Source organism: Manis pentadactyla, chromosome 10, assembly GCF_030020395.1.
Source record: "Manis pentadactyla isolate mManPen7 chromosome 10, mManPen7.hap1, whole genome shotgun sequence".
Lineage (NCBI taxonomy): Eukaryota > Metazoa > Chordata > Mammalia > Pholidota > Manidae > Manis > Manis pentadactyla.
This window is the reverse complement of record NC_080028.1, coordinates 109103418-109115475: the sequence shown is the minus strand read 5'-3', so window position 1 is coordinate 109115475 and position 12058 is coordinate 109103418.

The following is a 12058-nucleotide window of genomic DNA, read 5'->3' as shown; positions in this document are numbered from 1 at the left end:
AAATGTGACTTAATGGACAGAAAAAAAGATGCAAGTACATTGAAAAGTACCAGAAATTTCATTGAGTCTGGGAGTTCTCCTAAGAACAGTTTTTCTATCTTTGAGGAAATAAATTACCCCTTTTCTAAGGTCTCAATAAATTTCCCTTCTCCGAAAGTCTCAGAGGATGCATGAGGCAACGTCACTGAAAGCCTCTTGGGATTTTCCTAATGATGATTCACTCTGAGCAGAAACTCTGCATTCTTATTACATAATGTTTCTTATCATAGCATAGGTTTGCATTTGTCCAGTAACCAATGGGAACTGGTTTCTCTCTATGGTATGCCTTAGTGGTAACATATATAAGAATTACCTAGGGAAAAATTTAGTGCTACATCCAGCATGAGTGAATGCTTCTTCATACTAAAACAAAATATATATTACTCTCTGCATTTTTTGACAATCTAATAAACATTTACTTGGGGAAAAATACCCAACTATCATCACCAATAATATACACACATATATATATATACAAATGCTATTCCTCCCTTACACGCACGCACACACACTTACACACAAACAAGCAAAATACATTTTCAAGGCTTATCATGTGTCCAACATGACACTAGTCCCTGGAGGTACAGAACTGACAAGCGTAGACTACTCCACCGGGAGTCATTCTGAAGTCTGGGCCGGCCACAAAGTTCTAGTGCTGTGAGAAGAGAGGCCATTCTCAATACACAGTGATGATTGTCGGTTATATGGAGCTCCTGCCCTCCCCTTTATTTCATGGAGGGAAGAAGTTGAAGCCATAAGTAGACCACTAAAAAGTTTTATTTTCTAAAAAAAAAAAAACAAATCTGCTTAACGTTGGAGCCAAACCCTACTAAACCTTACTAAACTGTTGGCTCTAGTACATCAGGGGAAACATAACTTTAGGGGCTTAGAGAAATGTCTCCTCTCACCTGCCCAGAGTACGGAAGGATGTTCATGCATTATGATCATGTTCCAGAGAAATCGGCTCTGCTAGGGGGAGGGAGTAGGGTTTGTTGTGAGAATACAGTGTGGTGTGCAGTAACAACATCTAAGAGAAGCAATAGTCACAGATAACATGAAAGGGCTGCTGAGCTCAGGAAAGGAAGCAAGCTGTGGATACCAGTAGTAGACTAGGACGTGTCCTTGAGTAAACATGAGAATCCTCCCAGCATGCAGTGGGGGTTAAAAATGGCAATATATAGCTTGAAATCTATAAAGTGTGGTCCTATGCTGAAAAGTAAAGTTATATGTATGTATAATGCATCATAAATAGAGATGTGCATATACGTAGATGTACATAAATAGAGATGGTATATGTTAAGAGTGGTTAACATTGGATGATTAGGTATGTGCAATTTTAATATTCTTTCTATCATTTTGTTTTCCAGCTTCCCTATGATTGAGACATATGCTTTATAATATGCAGTGCTTTATAATATAAAAAGTTAATGTTAAGATGATCTTTATCTTTACTCTCATTTGTTAGAAAAATTGTGAAAAGCAATAGGTGCATTATCAAAATTCCCTGGAGAGAATCCAGAAATAACTTCAGAAATTCCAAAGTTACTAAATTTTCTTATTTGAATTATCACTTTATTGTGTAAGGTGCATTGTTATGTCCAGCGTTGCCTTAACGGCATAGAATAACAGCCCATAACAGCTTTTATCTTATTGTTGTTAGAGCACATAATTACCTACAATTCAACTTACTATTTTTGAAAAAAAACTGTTAATTCTTTCAAGAATGAAATTGTTAAAGTTTCATTTTAAATCAGACTATTGTATAAGATTATATATATAACTTCTTCTCTAGCTGAATTTTATCTTTTATTTACCATCCAGATGCAATGGAGAAAAAAACTTTTTTTAATAAAAATTCTAGGCTACATAAAAATATTGCTAACATAACATTTATTCTCCATTTAAATAGCAGTGCAGGCACACTGCAGAGGAAATATTTCCATATGGCCTACATAAACACCATGGTTATTGATCCCTTAAGGGTTTCTGTGCTGTATAATGTTTGAAGACTAGGAGAATATTTCTATAGCATTTTCTACATTATTAGTTTCCTATTATGATTTTTTTTTCATTTTCACTTTAAATGATGGGTCTCCACTACTACTTTTTGTGGCATATACTACTCTTAACTGCTGTCAGAGTTGCTGAATACCTTTGGTTAGTGTGTTTGATCTACGCTTTGAACCTAGAAAACTGATTTTTAATGAGAACCAAAGATAGATATATATGATACATATACATATATGCTCATGCATATATATGTACACATACACATATATCTATATACACAAACATACATACATACATATAGGCCATTATGGGATTTATGCTTGAAAAATAAAATAAATTATAGCAGACTGAATCCTGGGTATGAAAAGAGGTGACTGAGACAGAAAGGGGTTTGCCCAGGAGAATCAGTGTCAAATTCAGAAAAAACAAGGTTGTTTTTTATTCCCTATCTCCCCTCCATTTTTTTATACATCTCTGTTAATATAATATTTCCTACTGTGGTCCTCAGAAGCTTAATCCCTGGAAATACTAGCAAGAAGAAAAAAAAGAAAACATTATGGTCAAGAAATGTGGGGGAGCATGACCTAGTGTACTGCTTTCTACAAGAATCCCAGAGTACATCAGAATACTACAGGTTCCAAAGTCCTGTGATGAATAATCCTGTCCAATTTTTCCCAAACCTATATTGCAATAAAAGTGTGTTTAAGGTAATATTCAGCAGCACCCATAAAAACACATTATCCAGGTCCTGTCTTTCATTATCAGACTTACCTTTTAAACATTAAATAAAGAGTATTCTCATTTTCAGGATTGTGTGTTTCTGAGTTGTCTTCCCACTCATTTTTTAATTCTTTTCATCTTTCCCATATTTCTTATTCCTCCATTTGCTCACACCTTAACCTTTCTTTCATTTATTCATGTTTGTTTAAAACACCTACACTGTTTATTAAGTCTCTTTAACTTATTTCTCATTCCCCTTCATTCTTCTCTGTTATTAACGGCCTTTTATAAAACTGAGCACTTTCATATATTCTTCCTTCTGTTTCAGTTATTTTTCCCCAACTTCTGGAGTTTGCAAATTCCTACTTATCCCCCTCCCAACAAGCACACAGATAAACACAGGATGTGGTATATTCACTGTGTGCTATCTGAGGTCTGGCCTTGCATTAATCTCATACTCCACGCCCTGAGAGGTAGAAACCATGTCTGTCCTTCTCAATGGCACATCTTCAAATGTACCATAGGGCACGGAGTATTTACACACTGTTTAACTGTTGAGTGAATAAATGAATGAATGGTTTATGCCACTAACAGGACTGTATTCTTCAAAGATTCTTGAACATGTTTATACAAAGAGTATATAGGAAATATTTCATTGTTTGAATGCAGTTGCTGTTGTAAAGGCTTTCGTAGTTGAGCAGATCAGTATTTTCCATGAAGGAATAGTAATTTGAGACCTCTAATTCCATGGAGACAGGTAACAATACTCTGTAGTTTGGATTTGACAAACTCTTTATATATATTAATCTGAACCAATTAATTTTTGAGAATTGACTTTGTACTGCTTGGCATACCTACTCAGAACAGTGAAAACATCCAAACCTGTTTCTGTGTAAAAAAGAAATGTTTTGCTTGTTTATACAGAATATCAGGCCCTCAAAAATCCAAAACAGAGATAAATTTAAAACCATTTACATATGAATGAGAAATGTATGGTTATTAACTGTATTATATGCTTGATTTATTTAAAATAACAAACATGATATAAGGATCAAAATAAGCCTATTTACTAAAAGCAGATTGCATTTCATTACAATGCAGCATAAAAGAAATTTAAATACACAGAAGAATGATATAACAAAAAAAACTTCATAAAATGCATTACTTCATTCCAAGAAAATATTAAATATTTATTGTGGCCTGATAGGTTGATTCATTTGGGTAATCAATAATTAATCACTCTGAAAGCTTCAGATCCTTTATAAATATCAAAGACTCTTAATAATTGCTTTACAAATCCTAAGTAGCATAGAATGTACAGACTTTATATATCAAGGGGAATGAATGCAAGTTAGATGAGTGCTGTAAAATGAATAAACTAAATCCCAAATGTTCATATTTTGAAATGTTTACTCTTACAAAAGAGATCAGTATGATGACAGGGAGGTAAAAATACCATCCCTAGCCACAGATAAAACATATGTATGAACAAAAATGTCAACAGAGCAAACTCACTGCCAGTTCTTTTGAAATTAAATATGCATCCAACTCACAATTAGTCTGCATAGAGGAAGAAATAACTTACACAAGTGAGATTTACAGATTAGCACTTCAGCCGTTTGTATTAGCTCTATTCAACTACACCATATGAGAAATGTTAGAATTAGTCATTTGAGTTTCAACTCCTTTATATGCTCATCCTCCAGTTATAATAACCATAACTTTGAGGATTATGATGATTGATAATCAGCTTCACAATTATTGGGTGTGCACAATAACCTACACCAAGACTGTACCCGTGCAGTCTCATAATTCTCTTAATGATTTATTTACTGGTGGATGTTATAGCAAAACCTCACCATAGTGAAATGTGATGTATAAAAATTTCAGCTACACAATACAAGAAGTAATGTTATTGCAAGTACAATTAAATGACTAGGTTGACCCTGTACAAGACATGGGTGAGGGGTGAGAGGAAGAGGTGAGATGCAAGTTGCAGCCATCTGAACCTCAACTGTGCCTATATCACCTTGTGACATTTGTTAACTCTGGCTTCAAGAGCTCCATGTCTGACAATGATGGCTTAGACTCCTAGTCATAGGCAGTTCCAGGAATCTTTCCATGCCCATTTGGCCAAAGAGATATGGAATGATAGGGCTGAGAAAATTCTAGGGACTTGGAGACTCACTCACCTTCTCCCCTCTTCCTGGAATAGGCTAGCCTGTCACTTAGACTTTTGTTCCCATCCACATCTCATCATGGCTACCCTCTGCACATAGTATAATGAATAGAAGCTAGTCAGGGAAGAACCCAATGCTAATTGCATTATCTGAATGTGTATTATCATCAGGTGTTACAATTTTATCAAGCCTGCTATAAGGAAATATGAAACTGAAACGTAAAGAAGTTAAGGAACTTGACTTAACAATCTAATCCTAGGATTCTTTTCTTTGAAAGTAACAGTAATCAACACCAATTGACAACACACAAAAAGTTGGAAACTAGCTTGTTATAAATATTCAGGTATTGCCTCTTGACACTCAAAGTCAGAATATAATCAGGAATAAGCTGCACAAGGTGATGGAGTACCATAGGGGGCAAAGAAATGCCTCAGTCCCTGTTTTCTCTACATTCTCTCTGCATTATGTCATTGTTACAAACCAGCTAGCTTTGCTTCCATCCTTGTGGCAGATAGACATCATCAGCTTGCAAATATTATTTTGTCCATTTAAGATATCAGACAGAATAAAATTAAAATCTTCAAGAAAGAATTTATTAAGTATCTCTTGGATGCCATTTTTTTTCTGGTGCTAGTGACACAAAAATAAACAAGATACGATTCTTGCTATTGAGGAAGCTATACTTTAGAAGAAAATGAATATGTATAAGCAAATAATATTTACATGATACGAAAAATACTAAAACTAAAGTGCTTTGTAAGTGTTTCCTTTCTTCTTTCTTCCCCCTACAATCAGTATACTTCAGAGCAGCCTCACAGCTTACCAATCTGATCATGGAATTCCCCAGTTTAAACCATCCATAAACCTCACAAGCATTTCTAATAAAATTCAAACTCATGACCACAGACTAAACCTCCCACAGGAAATATCCCTGCTTATGTTTCCAATTTAATCTCCTACCAGTCTATCCCTTGCCTCTGCCACAAGCCAAGCCCATCCCTACAACAGAAGACATATGCCCCTATTAATACCTCTGCAAGGAAGATGCCGACCCTAGTTCTTGGTTAATTTCTTCCTATAATTCATTTCCTGTAAAATGTCCCCTCCTCTGATAAGCCTTTCAAAACTAAGATATAAGAAAGCACCCCCTCTTTAGTTACTTTTTATTACCATGACCTATTTTATTTTCTCCTGGCATTTATCACTTAAGTTTATATTTGTTTAATGTCCGTGACTCCCACAGAGTCAGTTCAGTAAAAGCAGGGATCTTATCTGTTCTTTTCACTACTTCGTGCCCCAGAGTGTAGAACAGCTCCTGGCATATCACAAGCAATTCATACAATTATTAGTCAAAAGAGTGAGTGAATTTACAGAGTATGGGGCAGGCACAGAGGAAGGGGCCTTGGACAAACAGATTCATAAGACTACTTAGGGCAATTACCTTAAGTCTTCCACAGTCAAATTTTCAGATGCATCCAATACTGTCTCTTGTGATACAGTTTCTAGACCTCACCAGCCTCAAAAGCCAAATGGTTGTCTATTTGACAAATTCCAGTTGCAAGCCTCTCTCTTAAATATGACTCAAAACTGACTGCAAAAATCCTAAAAGAGTCTGTGCAGCACAGAGAATAGTCAGATATGTACCTCTTATGATATGTTCCTTGCATTTCTATTGGTCTAAACTAAGAGGAGGCTAATTCTTTTTTTTTTCAATATTGAAAAATTAACTTTATTTCAATGCACTAGTAATGAAAAATTCAAAAATTCACATAAAACAATTCCATTTGTGAAAGCATCAAAATGAACAAAATGTTTAGGAATAAATTTAACAAAAGAGGTACAAGACTTGATCACAAAAAATACAAGACATTATCAAAAGAAATTAAACAAGACCTAAATAAATGGAAAAACCTTCTGTTTTCATGGATTAGAAGGTTTACTAATGTTAATTGGAAATAGTCTCAAATTGATCTATATGTTCAATACAATAGAAGACGCTAATTCTTAAGTAGCATATACCAACACAAAATATTATTGTTTCAAATTCAGGTTATAGTGGATTAAAACATGCAGTCCCCTTGCTGAAGCTAAGGCTCATTCTATATAGTGACAGATCATATCTATACCAAAATACCGGTATTTACTTCCCTCCTATTAAATTGCATCTTTGTTGTCTCAGCTTTGTATTCTAGGACTTTTGTATTCTAAACTATTGAGATCATTTTTCCCTTTTTATTGAGATATAATTGATATATAACTGTATCAGTTTTAGGTACACAACCTAATGATTTACAATATGTATATACTGCAACATGAATGATTTCCACAATAAGGTTAGTTAACATCCATCACTTCACATAGTTACAAATGTTTTTGTTTTTTTCTTCTGATGGGCACTTTTAAGATCTACTCTCAAAAACTTTCAAATACACAATACAGCTACAGTCTTGGTGCTATACATTACATCCCCAGGACGTAGAAGAACTGGAAATTGCCCTATTTGACCACCTTCATCTATTTCAATTGAGATCATTTTGAATGTTCATTTTAATACCTATCATATCAGTTATCTCAGCTAGCTTTTTGTCAGCAGTAAACTCTACTAGCATAGTTTTCTCTCTCACCATCTAAGTTAATTGATTAAAATGTGGATGGCTAATCAATATTTCTCTACTCCTAAACCTGCTAAACACGATCCAAATTGATATTTGATTAGACTACTATGTCTACTTTCTACAATGATAATGAAAGAGATATTATATTCCTCACATATCAGTAGTTTCAATTTTTGAATGAAGTTTTTTTCTCTGCTTTTCTTTTTAAGGTGAAGGTTTCATAATTGTTAGAAAATACAGAAACCAAGCAAAATTGAGGCAACTGTCTTAACAACATAAACAATAATAGATTTTAGTTCTTGAAAGTGTCTTTCCTATAATATACATTAAAAAAATAACTCATTTTTACCCAAGCATTTATTTTTAAATGTTAGCACTTCAAATGTAGATGCTAATTTTAAATCCTTTACATATTATGCTGTGCAAGTGAAAATAAAGATTTTTAAAATTTTAAACAAAATGCAGAAGAAATTATTTAAATCACAAGTGACTATACTACTTGTTATTAGTAAATATAAAAATCTGAAATAAGTTGATAACTTTCTGGCAAAATATCACTTACCAAAACTGACAATAAAAGTAGACAGCAGTATAAGGTAATATTCTACTTAAGCTATTGGTCAATGCATAGAGATAAAGGAAGAAAATTAAAGATATTAAAAAATTAAAATAGGAAAAGATGAAAATATAACTACTTGCAGCTGAAATTATTGTGTACTTGGAAACCAAAAAGAATTCACTATAAAAGTTCAACAAAAATAAGAGAATGTAGTTTAGTACCTGGGTATTCAGAAAGCAATTGCTTCTGTTATATATCAAATAACCATTAGGAAGCAAAGCTTTAAAGGAGGCAAAGATTGCCAGTAGAATAATAGTAAGATGATAAAATACCTAGAAATAAACTTAACAAAAATTACATAAGCCCTATGTGAGAAAAAGTCCACAAAAGTAGATTTAAACAAAACTAAGTTTTCCCATATTTGTAAATAGAAACACCTGACTTCATAATGACAATTTTTCCTTAAGTTTATAAATGTAATATGATCCCAGTAATAGCATCAGTACTATGACACTCTACAACTTAAAGTTTATATAGAAAAAAATAGAAGCGAGAATAAAAAGTCTGAAAAGAGGAGAGTAAAAGGTGAGAACAGTCCTACTGGGTATTAAAATATAAAGCCTCAAAACTTAAAATAGCATGGCAATAGAAAGTCCAGAAATAACCCCAAATGTACATAGGGATTTAAGATACTAATGAATTTTGTCAGGCAACTGAGTAGTCATCCTAAAAGAGATAAATTGGATCTGTATCTCACACTATAGTACAGATTAAACTCTAAATAGATCAAAGATTTAAGAATACAAATAAAACCATGAAATATCTAGAGAAAACTGGGCAAAAAAAAAAAGACTAAAACTTAACAAAATCTCCCTACATGGTTTCTGTATGGAGAAATAGTGACTTTCCACTTTGGCCTTAGAATTGTAACAGTTGGGGTGCCATTAAGGAAGGAGAACCTAGATAGCTAGACTTAATGCAAGGACTTGGTTCACAACTGTGGGGTCCAGGGGCTGCCTAGGCATGACCAGATGTGGGGGGAACAGTCCATCAGGAAGGGTGGGCTGGAAACCCTCAGGCAATGGCTTCACCTAATTAATTGTTTGCAGATGGAATTTCTTCTTCTGGGGGACTTCATTTCTGCTCTTACGGTCTTTCAACTGTTTTTCAAGACCACCCAGATTATTGCGGATAATCTCCTTTAGTTAAAGTCCACTGGTTATAGACTCTTATCACATCTACAAAAATGCCTTCACAGCAACACGTAGATCAATATATAATTGAATAACTGGGACTACAGTCTAACCAAACTTACACAAAAACCTGTACATTACATAGGAAGAAACAATGTTCTACTAGGAAGGCTGCTATCAGAATATTCATGAGGTATCAGAATTAGGTTATTCTTAAAAATTAAGAAATTCTCTTTTCATACCTTTTAATTTAATGTGTCCTGATTTTTTGGGGGGGAAGTATATAGGCTAGAAACCCAAACAACGGAGCAAAACAGATGATAATGAAATGTAAATGGTTTCCAACTCAAGACAACAGACTGAGTACACACATATGCTTCCTTTCCTCCAGACTGAATTAAAATCACAATAAAGGAATATTTAAATAACTCCAAGAATCCATCAGGAACATAAGCATAACTCTAGGTGTTTCAAGCATAATAGGAATTAATACAGAAAAATAGAAGTTAGGAAGGAATAATAATCAGAAGGGCTCTAACAACAGGAATAAATAGCTCCTAGTTCTTTAGATCACACAGCAGCAAACTGCAATCAAGGAAGTTTACAGTCAGTCAAGATAGTTCACAAGAGATGCCATTGCCCGCATCCCCCAGGCCAGTGACTAGCAGTGGCACATAAGTCCAGCCGCTGCTGCAGGAGCGCACACCGGCTAGAGCTTAATATAACCGCAAGGAGAAGAATGGCTTCTGCTTCTCTTTTTCTGTCCAAATCTTCCATGAGTGCATCTTATCAGAAGAACATCCTTAACTGGCAAAAACAATCTTGAACCAAGCTATTCTAGCAGAGCAGTTCCCAGTTTTTAAGCCTTTTGAGGTAGAGTAGAAAACAGGAAAGAGTGGAAATGAATAACTTAACCAGCAAACTGGGAGAAAGGTCATCATCAAGAAATTTCAACACATTTCTAGAAGATGTAAATCAGATGGAAGTGTTCTGATAAATGAAAGGGGACAAGGCAGCATTATAAAATATTCAAATAACTGGGCTGCAGTCAATGAGGTAGACTATTCTTGTGGTGTAATTATGGGCAGACATTAGCCCACGGTGGACAGGTACAGAAGATAAATAAAAGGTAAAGGTACAGAAAGAGACATTAACTGGAGATCTTCTTATTTAACAACTGGGCAAATTCCCCTCCCATCTATACCCTCATGCATAGAATCAATCAGAAATAGTTTAAATTGTACAATAATTAATTTATTATTTTGAAATCTACAGAACTACATGTGTGAAGGTAAAGTGGGAGAACTCTCATGAGTGTTAACACCCAGCACAGATCCTTCATTGGGTTATTATTTGGGAAGCAACCGATTTTTAGTACATTGAAAAAAATGACTATAATATTTTGCAACTCCTTTCACTGAGTAGTCTCTTTTCCCATCCCTTGAACCTGGACTGCTCCTCGTGCCTTATTTTGGCCAATAGAATGTGGCAAAAGTCACTGTGCAAGTTCTTGGAACTCCTGTCTCCATCCCCTCAGACTGTTTCTGTCGTGAGGTAAAGAATCCCAGCACGGACGACCCCAGGAAGCAAAGGGTTAGGCTTCCTTTCCCGACTCCCCAGCCCTGCCAGCTGAGCCTCAAAACCTCAGACCGTCCATCCCAGCTAAACTGACAACTGAATGAATCCACTTGAATGAGCCCAGGCCATACTCGTAAGAGTATGAGAAGCACTACGGGGTGGTGGTGGTTGTCAGTCATTGAGTCTGGGGTGTTTTGTATACAACAAAGGCCACTTAAAACTCACAGAAGTCTCAGTTTCCTGCACACTCAGAATAGAAGTTTGTCCATAGGCATGTCCTGTCCACAAACTCACCACTCCTTCCCTTACCCAAATAACCCTTATTCAATGAGGTCTTTTTTAACTACCCTGTTTTAAGTAATAAACATAATCAACACCATCTGCTTATACTTCCTCTCCATTCACAGAGACAAGAGATTTGTATTCGTTACATTCACTACTGTGCCTTCAACTGTACCTACCACACAGTAGGACTTCAATTTTTACGTGCTAAGTAAGTGAATAAATGAATTGATGGAGTGTAAGTAGTGAAATATTAATTCTAAGCACATTCACCTTTGAGTGAAACAGGGATCATTACTTTGGACCAAAGAAGATGGAATCGCAGTCTTACCATCCCCTGAGAAAGGATCCCTTAGCAGCGATCAAGAAGGAAGGAGGAAGATTCACCTTATGGATAAAGTGAATGCTACATACTGGTTTTTATATTTTTAAGTTGATCTGTATATAAATTGTAAAAGACAATTATAAAATGTGATGCTATTAACCTCAACAATGTAAAAGAAGCCTTACTAAATACTTGAAAAAGAAGTGGGGGAAGAAATAGGGCTATAATAACCTTATTATGCATAATAGGAAAAGAAAAAAGCAATGTCTAGAGCCAGTCGAAGAAGAATTGGGGTATTCAATATAGTATTCAATTGCAAAAGTGACTTCTGGGAAAAGGGAAAATAATGACTATCAAAACCTGAGAAGATAGCAGAGACCAGGTTGGAATAAAGGAGACAGATATCTGATTAAAGTTCCATTTTGTTCCAGAAAGAAGTTAGTAAGTTGCTAGTAAAATAGTATATACAGTGATTTGATTTTCAAATATAGCCACTAAAAAAAAAAAAAAAAATAGGTTACACCAAAATAAAAGAGTTGACCTCAGATATAGGCCTG